At 40.6% G+C, this 13,385-nt stretch overlaps 1 protein-coding gene across 1 annotated transcript in view; it reads left to right on the top strand.

Moving 5' to 3' along the window:
- DAB1 (DAB adaptor protein 1) overlaps positions 1-13,385 on the top strand; it is a 1,266,417-nt gene that overhangs the window by 382,297 nt on the left and 870,735 nt on the right. The window lies entirely within an intron of this gene.

Here is a 13,385-nt window from a genome sequence, read left to right as displayed (position 1 = left end):
GTTTAGGAGCCCACATGAAATTAGGGATATGAAAAAGCTCTGAAGATCAGAATACAAATGCAAGAGGTGACCTAAGTCTATTGCTGGTAGTATTTTCACTTGAGAGGAAGTTAGCAACACTGAGAGGTTTACTAGAGGTCTTTGTCTAATAGTAGCTTTTACCTTCATCCAGGTATAGTCCTGGTATTCACATTGGTGCCAGAGATATTTGACATACATTGAAGTCCATGTGTTCCTCACTCCCTTATTTTTTTCACTTCAATCTCTCTGTGGATTTCAGAAAATATATTCCATCTCAGATACCAAGAGAGCCCATTATCAGGAAATATGAAAGGGTTTCAGGGAATGTAGTTAAACTAGTTAGTCTGGAAAAATTAAGGGTAGAACGACCCAAAGGATGAATGAGAATTAGATAGCATTGCACGAACTTCTCAGATTTTGAAGTGAAGATAGGTTCAAGTCCTCCTGGTCTACCACTTTCTAGCTCTGAGGACTTGTTAAGCCTCAGCCTTTTCATCTGTAAGATGGGCATATTATGATTTATTTTTGCAAGGTTGTTGAAAAGATGGGGGTTTCAGTGAATATAAAGTGCCTATTAAGGCATCTGGCACATAGACTATCTACAATATAAGATATATATTTAAAAAAATTAATAAGAGCAATAATAATAACATATAGTCAGAGGGATATGGAGCCCAAACAAGAGGAAAGGTTCCAAATGTTTGGTCTGAGCAGCAAATACAAATCACTAATAGGAAGTAAATGCAAAAGGTCAAGAGGCAGGGAGATGAGAAACAAGTCAGCAGGCAGATTGATGGAGACAAATAATTTGGGGTCTAGGTTAGGAAATAGGCTTAGGTTTTGTAGCCCTGGCTGAAAGGTACAGACCAGAAAAGCCATCTCGGCTGCTTAGGGAAGTTCTGTCCTCATGCCTTTGTTTATACAGGCCATAGCTTTCTCCTTCGGGACTCAGATGACAACCCCCTGCAGAAGTGCCTGATGGAAAAATAGGTTGTTAGCAAGAGGAGAGGCTGGGATGCTCTGGGCACAGGGTTATGACCAGTGGCAAGTATGGAATCGTAACTCTTGAATGTCAGAGAGTGGGATTTCCCTTCAGAGTTGCCCATGTGACTAAGTACCCCTCAGGTTAGTGGAGTGAACTGTTTCCCCAACTTCAGTTTCTTTGTAATCAGGTAAAATCTCAGCACATCTAGAATGCCTTTTGGCCATTGTCTCACTGACTTCTTACCTCAGGGAGCCCAATTTGAAGGAGTTGCTGGAAGCAAAGAGAGAGAGTTTGAAATGAATTCAGACAGTCAGTCGTCAGCCAGAACTTTGGTGGGGGATGTTTCCCTGCTTGCTGACTGTGCTGGCTCCCTCAGCCACCCCCTAACAAGCACCTGGCCTGGCAGAGTTAGGAGGTGGAGTTCTGTGTCTGTTATTAATATCAATGAGAATGGCTTTTTTTCCTGTTAAATCTGAGTACTAATTATCATCTGTCTACATCACAGAGTTCAGGGAAATCACAGAGCAGACTAAGAACAATACTGCATATGGGTGCCTTACTTTGCAATAAGCTGACTCTAAGAAAAGTGGTGTGGCATTCATCTGTACAAACAGTTGTCTTTTCCCTGCCATTAAGGCAGGAAGGTGTTGAATTCATGGTGGTAATGGACATTCTTTAACCTACCAAGAAAGCTAGGGCATGCTATTTTATCATACAGAGCCATAATCTCCCAATAGTTTAAATAAGGAGGTGAACAGATAATTGCTAAGGTTCTCTTAGATTCTAAAAAAAAAATACTCTTCCAAGTGAAATAATTGCCAACTAAAATCAAATGGGTGAGACAGTGGTAGATCTTGACACTTCCACAGAAGGAACCCATTCAACTCCTGAGTAACACAGTATATTTTGTGTGGCCTGCCTGGTTTTTGAAAGGTGACATAATTAAGAGTTAATAGACTTAGGATCTTGATCTTGTTCTGTCACTATTAGCTGTATGTCAGTGGATGAGTCACTTCCTCTCTGTAGGCTTCAGGGTTTTTTTTTGTTTTTTGTTTTGTTTTCTTTCTTTTTAAATTTTAAAAATAAGAATCTTGGACCAGATTACTTCTAAAGTCTTTTTTTTTTTGCATGAACATTCTATAATTCCATACTGATAAAACTGCAATACTTTAAAAATACTTATATTTTGACTACAATCTTAACTTTGTCACATCTTAAACATTTCTCTGTAAAACCTAAGCCTAACCTCTAACATAGTACCTGATGCACAGCTAGTACTTAGTAAATGGTAGATGGTTGAATGGATAACTCTTGCCTACATCCATCTTGTATTTTCCACTCGTGGCAACTTTCTAACTGTGTGACCATTGACAAATTGCTTAATGTCTATAGCTCAGATTCATCATCTATAAAATACAGGTAATAATAGTACCTGTCTCACAGAGTTGTTACAAGGATAAAATGAGTTATTACATGTAAAGTATCTGCAACAGGGTCTGGCACACAGAAAGCTCTTTGTAAGTCTTAGCTATCATCCCCATCCCCATCATCATCATCATCATTACCATCATCTCTACTTACTCTATTACTCTTCATACATGTACATTGTTTTCAGAATCTTCTCCAGATGCCAGTGTCATTTAGTCATTCAGAGATTACTTCCTTTCACTTTTGATGGTTAATCCTATTTTGCCGTATTAAAAATCAATCTAGCACTTTTTTCTCAGCACTTTGAGAATTGAGTTTTTCCTTGTCTAACAATGCCCACTTGCCTTTTTTGTTTCTCTCAAATTATTTCAAACTGCTGTATCACATAGTTACTTTACTTCCAAGTGTCTCACTTCTTCTATACTCTTACCAACTACTTTGGCTTGAACAAAGCCCTTCATTGCATCTTCTCATTTCTGAGAGACACCACTAGTGATACAATGAACACTTTCCAAAGATGCTTGGGTTTCAGCTGAGTGGGGGTCTCATCAGATATCTGCACAGGTCATGATCATCATGGCAGCATCCTTTTAATCAGTGAAAGTGTACTTATTGAGCATCTTATATGTGCCAGGCTGTGTTCTAGGTGCTAATAATTTCAGACCCTGAGTGTATCATTCACACCCCCATAGGTCCAGCCATCTGTTGAACACATCCCCATTGAGACCCTTCTGTTAGAGGTATAATCATTACTTTTAATTTAATTAAATTAATTAATTAATTAATTTATTTTGAGATGGATGCTCACTCTGCTGCCCAGGCTGGAGTGCAGTGACACGATCTTGGCTCATGGCAGCCTCTACCTCCCAGGTTCAAGTGATTCTCGTGTCTCAGCCTCCCGTGTAGCTGGGATTACAGGTGCACACCACCATCCCCAGCTGATTTTTGTATTTTTAGTAGAGATGTGGTTTCATCATGTTGGCCAAGCTGGTCTCAAACTCCTGACCTAAGGTGACCTGCTCGCCTTGGCCCCCCAAAGTGCTGGGATTACAGGTGTGAGCCACTGCGCCCGGCCCAATCATCACTTTTTATATGTGAACTTTTCATATGTACAGTAACTACTTTTATTGTCAAGTGCTAGATGCTAGAAATAAAAAGCTGTGTGCAGCATACTTGTTGTCCTTGAATAGCTCTTCCTCTCTTAGGGAGCAGATCTATACAAGGATTGCAGCCCATCATGGTAAGGGCTCTAATAGAGGCACAGTGGCTGAAAAGAAGCATCCTGCTTCTCTGAGACTACTTTTCTTAATCTATAAGGCGGGCATGATCTTACTCACCTCCTTAGACTCTTGTGAAGCAACCCTCCAGCTTCTTCTCTTTTCTATCTACACTTGCTCTCCAGGGGCCTCAGCCAGTCCCAGGGCTGTGAATACCAACTCTCTGCTGATGAGTCCCAGGCAGTAGCAGCTCAGACCCAAGTCTTGGTAATTATTCTCTACTCCTATCTTTCTTTCACATCGTATATTTATCTGACAGTAAATCCTGCCAACTCTATCATTAGAATATATTCTGATTCTTCCCTCTTCACATCCCATCGACTCTCATTCAAGCTAGTGTCTTGCCTCCTGGGACCTTTTCAGCAGCCTCCTAGGCCTCTATTCATCCACCCTTGTCAACCTGCAGTTGGTCCTCTCCAGAGCAGTCAAAGTAATAATTTCAAATTAACTCAGATCATGTCACTCCCCTTCTCAACCTCCTGTGGTCTCCATATTGTGCTTAGAATCCAAAGTGCTGTGCTGGCCCTACAAGACCATCATGGTCTGGCTTCCACCTACCACTTTTCTTCTTGTTCACTCTGAGCTACTGATTTCCTTATTCATCTTCAAATGTGCCACCTCAGATGTGAAGACCTTTTCCCTCTTCTTCCGTTTCTTTGCCCCCAGGTATTGGTATGGCCCACCCTTCATTTCATTTCAGTCTCTGTCCCTATGTCCCTATATCAAAGACCCCTTTTCTAATACCCCAACCTGAAGTAGCACCATCACCGTGTTCTACAAACTCACCTTCTTTAGTACTCTTCCTCACATCTATCTTTGCCGTCCATTATTAGAGTTGTTTATTAATTTCTTTATGAAATGATCCTCACCTATAATGCCAGCTTCATGGGGGCAGGGATGTTGTCAGCTTTGTTCACTTCTATGTCCTCAGGGGGATATGGCCTAGGGTGGGCACTCAACAAGTATTTTTTGAATGAGTAAATGAATGAATGAGGATTAAATAAGATCATATTTGGAAAACACCAAGCTTCAAGTATTGAGTTTGAGAATTGGTCACTTCTTGCTACCACTACCTCACTGCACCCCTCCCCATACCCCTCAGCCTCCCCCAGCCCTGCAGAAGTTGCTGTGCACTCATAGATGTCCTCACAGCCTTCTTTCTTTCAGATGAGAAATTAATCAAAATCCGGTCTCCTGCTGTTCCTTTTCTCAAGCTCATTCATTCTGAAATACACTGTCCTTCTGTGTTAGCAAGGCCAGGATATTTATTCCTGTGAGTTAAAAAGAAAAGAGAAGAGAAACTACGGAAAATGTAGTGACCATTTCATTTTACAATGAGTTGATAAGTTATTAGTTTTTCTTTCATTTACTCTTGTCTTTGGAGATTTGTATCTAAGGTTCAGGCAGAATTAACCCACATGAAGAAGTCACATAAAAGGCCCTTTTCAGGGTGTCCTTGTTTTAAATTCCCTGTCTCTGGCATCATAACCGCCTTAGCCAAATCTTCCTGGCATCTCCCAACACATAAATCTGCTCTCACCCATTAATGGAGCTCAGCACATTCATTCCTGTGCCAAGTTTAGTCTGCGTATTAGAGATTAAGAAGCAACCAGACCACCAGCTTGCAAACATCTGACTGTTCCCAAGTGTGGTGGAAAGAGAAGGGCATTGGCAGCAGAGCCTTGGGTTCAAATCCAAGATTATCATGTTCATAAACTTGGACAAATTGCTTACTGTCTGGGACCCTCTGTTTTATCATCTGTAAACGATCTTCCTCAGGGTTGTTATGAAGATTAGAATGGAGGATCATTCAAAAAGTGTGTTACTTAGAGATTTGATGAATGCAAGTCTCACCCCCTTCCCATGTTGGGCTCTTCCTCCTGCAATGGTGACGTTCATACTCCCGCTTTCTGCAGAAACAGACCCATAGGCCCAGTAATGAGACCTTGAAGACATCCCATTCCTCTTCTCATGCTCATTCATTCTAAAATATACTGTTTTTCTGTTTTAGCAAGGCTGTAGTATTTATTCATCTGAGCTAAAATGAAAAGAAAAAAGTCAAGAAAGTGTAATTACCCTTAATTTTTAGACACAGTAGTACACTGAGTAATAATTATTTACTCAATTCGTGGAAGTGTCACTAGTCTTAAGAGTTCTAGTATCATTTAAATGTTTTTAACTTAAAAACTATTTCAAAAGAGCAGTCTATTTTTGTAGAAACAGTGCAGTATTTGCAGCATAGAGGCATTTAGTATTTACTCTATATATGTGTTGAATGATGAGTGAATACATAAATGAAATAATGAATGAATAGATGTGTAATACAAGCAAAAACAGAGCTGCTCTGGTAAAAACAGATGCGGAGGTCTCAGAAGCCTGTATGCTGGGCCCTCCCTCAACTCAGAAAATAACCTTTGAAATGTGACAACCAGAACCTTCTCACCTCTTGCAACACAGTCTGGGTACCATTCATCTGGCCCAACACCATTCCTGTTGCAGACATTTTTTTTTTTCTACAGGATTTTTGATGAGGTTATTATCTTGTTGCTTCTTGGGGAGAAAAATCAGTAAAGGGAACAACTCATTCTAGTTCTGGACAATTTGGAGCTTTAAGAAATGTTTCATATTGAGACAAAATTGATCCATTGATTTTAGTTCACTTATTCATTAATTCATTTATTCATTCATTCATTTTATTCATTTTAAACACATGTTGAGGTCGGGCGTGGTGGCTCACGCTTGTAATCCCAGCACTTTGGGAGGCCGAGGTGGGCGGATCACAAGGTCAGGAGATTGAGACCACGGTGAAACCCCGTTTCTATTAAAAAAAAAAAAATAACAAAAAAATTAGCCGGGCGTGGTGGCGGGCGCCTGTAGTCCCAGCTACTCGGAGAGGCTGAGGCAGGAGAATGGCGTGAACCTGGGAGGCGGAGCTTGCAGTAAGCCGAGATTGCGCCACTGCACTCCAGCCTGGGCGACAGAGCGAGACTCCGTCTCAAAAAAAAAAAAAAAAAAAACACACATGTTGAGCATCGATTCTGGTTCCTGCCTAAAGCTTCACTCTTACCATATACCTTTCTTTTTCATTTTAAATGCATTTCTTCTTATGGTGTCACTCACTGAAGATCAGTGTAGATTTATACTGAAGGTTTTCTTGAGGAAAGGGAGAATCACATCACAAAATACACAGCAAAAATTTCTCAAAATGTGCTTTCCAAATATTGAGCCTCTTGGACCTCTTCAGTACAGCACCAACTTAGCTAACTACCTTCTCTTGTTAGCCACCTGGTTCTCTACCTTTCTTTCCATGTTCATTCTTCTCCCAAATGGCTTTTTTTTTAAAGATAGCCCCAAACCCTTTCTTGTGTATTTTGATCTAATAACTCTTTTCTAAGCTTCTACTTAGTACATCATCCTAACCACACAGAAGTTCTTCCTCATGGCCTGCCCTTCTTAGAATGGGTGGGAAGAAAGAGATGGTAATTAATTATATGTTATTTTTAACCCTATGTGACAAAAACATTATAATTAATTTTACATTTTTAATTATATTTGACAAAAAAAGAATAATCTGTGGTCCCAGCCCTCCAACAGTTAATTATCACACTTAGTATAGTGTAAAAAATATTAGAATTCACTCATTCAACAGATATCTATTGAGCACAAATTATGTGTCAATCACCTTTCTAGGTCCTGAGGATACTGCTGTCACAAACAAAACAGTCAGTATTCTCTACCCTCATAGAGTTTCTATTCTGCAGGAGGGAGATAGAATGATAGAAAAATAAATAATAAGTGTAAGTGTGACAGATAATAATAAATGTAAATGAGAAACATAAAGCAGGGATGGATGCTGGGGCAGGAGGAGAGATCGGGTTACCTCATTGCCCATAGAGCCACATAGTGATTAAAATCTGGGACTGAGGGTTGGCCTGTATTCCTGGGCTTATCAGTGTGTGTGACATTATTCCTGAGGGCCTCAAGCAAGATGGCAGTGGTGAGATGTGTGGTGATGAGGAGGGTAGAAGTGAGGTGCATGGTTGGCCATCTCTGTTCTTCTGCCAGTGGTGATGTGGGCATTCACCACGGATGGTTCTCTCTGCATCCTAGAGCTCCTGCGATTCCTCCTGAATTTTCCCAGCAGAGGAAGGTGAGAAATATGTGGAGTTGTGAAAATACAGAAGAGTGTTTGGAATGTAGGAAAGCTTTTGTACTTTTATACTTAGGTGCTATGAAGAATAGACAGTCATGTAAATATGTGCCTGGACAAAAAAGGGTATGAAAAATGTTAATAAACTGAAGGAGGACCAAGCAAGGCCTGTTTGTCCAGGTTCTTCTTGGCCTCTCTGTGTGGCATTCCTTTCCCCCAGGGAACAGGGCAGGACACCTATCACATGAGGGTCTTCAGGGGAAAAGGGAAAAGGTCAGGGAATGACCCTTCTAGGTTTTATGCTTTGGGAGAGAAATTCTAATTTATATGACCCATCTCAGGGGAGAAAGAAGAGGAAGAGACAGGAGGGCCGGGGAAGGTCAGAAGGACTTTGTGCCTGAGACCCCCTCAGTCTCCTTCAGTTTGAAGTGCTCAGCACGCCAAGGCACTATGCTTTGAAGTAGTTTGTTCTAAGCCCCAAGGGAGCAAAGAGGTGGGGAGAGGCAATTAGGAAAGATGCCTCAGAGTAGGAGACAGCATAGGAGTTAGCCATTCGTGAATGACAGGGCAAAATGCATTCTGATGGCCAAAGGGAGCAGGAACCTAGGATGCAAAGTGAAATCAAGAGATACAACCAGAGAAACATAAGCTACTGTCATGAAGGAACTTGCATGTCATGAGGGATTGGAGCTTTCACACCACCAGCACTGGGAGAACATCAGAAGCCAGAGAATGAAATGCCCAGATCTTCGGAAAGACTCTTCTAATATCTATGTTTTGCAGGCAAAATGTCACTTAGGAAGAATAGAAATGCTTCTTCCAGGATCAAGGGCAGAGGGGAGTAGGGAAGGAGATGTGGAGACCCGCCCAGCCATCCAGTACAATCCCAGTACCCTTCTGCTCAGCAGCCCTGCAGCTATGCCAAGACTCCTCAGATAGCCTGAGGTCTTCTCTCCACCAGAGAAAACCTCTCAACTGCTAGCATCAGCCCACCTCAGAGGTGTGCTCTAGTATTTGGGGCTTTCACTGCTGGTTTGTGTCCTTTGTCTTCATTGTCCTATTGTCCTCTAGGCAGAAATCAACGTCAAAGTGAACAGGTGTTGCTAATGGTACTAGAGACTAAGAATCAGGAAACAACAACTTCAAGGCCAAAATAATAACATTTTAATTGGAAACCTACTGCAAAGAGACTAACCTATGTAGATATATGCAAATCCTATGCAAATACACATGTGGTCTTTCTAACTATTGTCAGAACCTGGATTTGACCCATGGGAATTCTTAATGGTAGATGCTAGCATTCAGCTGAGGCTAAGGGCTGTTGACGAACAATTCTAGGTTTTACCTATGTTTAAACCATAATTAAGAAATATATTGATGGCAACCTGAAATTAATTAGCTTAACCGAATGTTGGAATTGATTGGGTCTTGAGAGAGCCTTGTCTCTGAAGCTAAGCCTTGGGGGGCTTGCAGGGGGTGGAAGGAAAACTGAACTTAAAAGCACCTAGCAGAAATGAAAAGGAATGGGCGAGGGGCCACTGAGAGCATTATTAAAGGGGAAAGATTCTTATCAGAGAGTTGAAAGAGGAATGCTTAAATTTCCAGTCACGCACAGCTGTTCTAGGTCAGACCTCTCAGTCAAATGTGAAAAAAATGATGTTGGAAGGCAAGATTATGTGAGATACAGAGGGGGAAGCAGGCATTTGAGTGTCAGAGTGTATCACATTGAATGTGCCATCACATAAGATGGACGGGGTCCAGCCCAGCACTTGCAGGCCAGGCCATGGGGCTCCCTCCAGCCAGAGCCCACAGGCCACTCCAAAGGACAAGGGGAGGAGCCACTGAGACTAATGATCATGAGTAAAGGATTTCCCCTATGAGGTGTGTCTTGTCTTTTATTTCTTAGGCATTAATTATGTAAGCTATCAAGTTATATAATAAATGGTTTCATTTTCTCAGTTAAGAAAAAAAACTACATTATCTGAAGTTACACAATCCTGAAATTAAATCTCACCTCTGCTCATTTTTACAGTGTGTCCTTGGGCAAATTGCTTTGCATCTCTGAGCCTCGCTTTCTTTACTGGTCAGAGTACAGATCAAATCTAATGCAAAGGTAGAAAGGCACTAAGCCACGTTGGTACTGATTAATCCATACCTTATGTTTGTGTGCAGTCCTATGATTTGTAAATTGTTGTCTGAGGTACAAATCACAAGGCTTTGTTCCAAGCCTACATTCTTTCCATTAAAGGTTTCTGCTGTAAGACCCTCAGCCCCTCTGTCCTGGTTCTCTCCCTCTCTTCAGAGCAGCTTCTTGAGTTACTGTCCAGAGGCACTGTCTCCACTTCCTCCCCTCCCATTTTCTCCTGTCCAAGCCAGGTGTCCCCACCTATGTCAACAGAGACCTAGCTGTTCGAGTCCAACGTCAACCTTGCTGTCTGTATCTCACTTTCTCAGGACTATCGAGGCTCACTTCCCACATAAAATCTCTCCCTTACACATCTGTGACAATGGACTAATGATAAGAATAAACCAGGATACAAAACTTGAATTATGCTTCCCATTTTATTTTTATAATTATGTGCATACACATACATACACATCCCCATACAAAGGGAAAAGAAATTACTGTCAGGAAAAAAGCCAAAATGCGTTCATATGTTAATTCTGGGCATTGCTGGGATTTTTCAAACTGTCCACAAAGGATACATTATTTTTAACTGGGAAAGATAAACATGGTTTTAAAAATGCTGCACATGCTAGGCTAGGAAGTCCATTAACCTGGGTCTCAACCTGCTCTTTAATGCCTCAAGCCCTGTCCCTAGAGAGGATCATTTCTTTTCTAAAAGTGGGAAAGTTTCTCAAGTTCTCCTTGCCTCCTGCATCCTGAGACTCTGTGAATCATGCCTTCAACTGCCAGATCCTATTGGATCTGAAATTCTAAAATTCTCAAGGACTGGAGAGCCTTCATTAGACAGTGGCCTCTCTCTTTGCTTTATTTTGTTAGATTTCTCACTTCCTGGTTTGTGTTTTCATTTACCAGGGTCTTGGTATGGAGTTACCATATTACCATATGGAGTCTCCATATTGCTGTGAGCAATAAGGAGAGGCTGAAAGATCCAGATGGAGAATCAGAAAGGCAGGCAGAGATAGAGGCCAAGGAGCAGACGGGGCAGCGCCTTCTTCATGCATTTGGTGCAGCCGTGAGGACCTCATACCTGACTCAGTGCTACTCTGGCCCTTCTGGTGCTTCTGCTGACCTTTTGTGAACATTCCTGGGGACATAGTGCTCCAGGGCTGGTATTTCAGAGAATGAACACCTTGGAGAAATGTAAATTCCCCTGTCTCAAGCATCCTGTCCCAAGTTTTAGCTGCAAGAGAGGCACATTTTCAAGAGAACAGCAGCCCAAACTTGGAATATTACAGAAACAGAAGCCCTGTTTTAAAAATTCCCTTGAAATAATATTTACCTTTCCACAAATATCTTAAGACATGACCTTCAATCTTGATGTAGCATTTTCTTCTTTCAGATGTGAGGATTACATCCTGCAGTGATGGGAATTCCAGGCCCTGTTAAGTGTCTAATCTCATCAGCACCCCCTTTGAAAAATAGGAATCATGTAGCTGCTCCCCATTACTAAATACTCACCTACCACCATCCTGCCCATGGCCACCACATGCAGCTTCAGCTCCAGCTCTAGACTAACCTGGATTTGGGGCAGTTCAGAATCAACTTAGGTTTCTTCAACCTTAGGTTATTTTGCGCCTGGTTTGGCTTGGACACTCCTGATCACTTCTGCATCATTGCTTGTGTTTGAGTCATTGCTCTTGGTAACTCATGTGATATAACAGCTACTTCTCTCTGGCCTAGACCTCTTCTTAACACAACCATCCCTGTCCCCAACTTCACAAGGCTGTGACTCAGTAGAAGTGATCCATCAAGATGTCCAAGTGGTTTTCTCCTTTGAGTTACTGATAAGTATTATATTACATTACTATATTTACCTGTGTAGTCCAGAATAAGTCCCAGTTGATCATGATAATTCTTTAAATAAAGGATAAAATCGGTTTTCATAGATTTGATTTAGAATTGTAGTATCACATTTTTCTGATTGGTTTACATGGTGTGTGTTCATGAATGTGCATGTGCACATGTGTGCTATCTTGGTTAGGTTTAGGTATCATTAGTGTCTAGATTCACTACATTGTGTTCAGAACTTATAGACTAGACCTTTTGTCTATTCTGGTTCTTCTGAAGTTTTCTTTGTATCCTATATGATCACTTTGGATGGTCAGTGTTTTAGAATGCATGTCTTGAAAGGATATGCATTCTTTCTTTAAGGCTGTTTAACATAATACTTGAAAGGGGCAGGCTCTGGGGATCCCTGCCTTAGTTTCAAATCAGGCTTACTCTTATAGTGACAGTGCAACTGTTTTAAAATCTCAGGAAAATCAGTTAGCCTCCTTGTTCTTCAGTTTTCTTATCTTTAATACAGGGATAATAATCTCCTACTTCACGATAGCCTTTCTCCAACATTAAATGAGGCAATAGTAAATATTTAGAACAATGCCTGGAGCATTGTAAGCACTCAATTAATATAGCTTTTAGTAATTTTTAAAAGATATGTACATAACTTACTAATAATAATATTCTATTTTTGTCTTTTTATTGTTCATTCAATATCAAGAAGGTTATTTCTATCATGATCTCTTTACATTTCTAAGAGTTTTTCTTTATATATTTTGATATTATGTAACAGCTCATTTCTTATTGTTTCTATCAATATAAAAATAACCTTCTTGGTCTCATATAATGCTTTTACCCTGAATTCTACTTTGCAATGTTCCCAATCACTGCTTTCTTTTTGTTTGTTTTGTATACTTGATAAATATTTGCCTAGCTTTCACCAATTCCCCTTTTCTCTCTCATTTTTCTTTTACCATTTGTCTTTTGTAAGCAGCATATGGTTGAGTTTTGCTTTTAACCCATTCTGAAAGACTTTATTTTTTATTAGAAGAACTTAAACCGTTTATATTTACTGTCATAACTGATATGTTTGGTCTTATTCCTGTCTTTTTGTTTTATGCTTTCTCTTCTTTATGCTTTCTTGGGACTTCCTTTGTTTTCTTTTTTTTTTTCTATCTAGGCTATCGTATCTTTGTAATTTTTTTTTTTTTTTTTTGCTTCTGTGATTTAAAAGCTGAATGTCTGTTTTTAGCCAGCTCTGGGTAGAACTAAAAGAAATCATCCCTGAGCTTATATAGTGACAGAAGTGAAATGGTAGATAGGCAGCCAGGCCACTCAGCATGGAAGTCAGTAAAATCAGTCTTAAACCTCAGAGGAATAGTGATGGCTGTTCCCTGAGCCACCTTATCGCAGCTATATAAAGCCCAAGCACTGCAGCTCTGCATCATATTTCTGTGCTTCACATGTGGGTCCCAGCCTGCTTATCTAGCCCCATCTTCTACAAGACTTAGTTAAGTACCATGTGCTTCAGGCATGTCACACTACCAACCATTTCCCAAA

This window comes from Nomascus leucogenys, chromosome 5, assembly GCF_006542625.1.
Source record: "Nomascus leucogenys isolate Asia chromosome 5, Asia_NLE_v1, whole genome shotgun sequence".
Lineage (NCBI taxonomy): Eukaryota > Metazoa > Chordata > Mammalia > Primates > Hylobatidae > Nomascus > Nomascus leucogenys.
The sequence above is the reverse complement of the archived record's forward strand: the minus strand, read 5'-3'. Positions and strand labels throughout refer to the sequence as shown.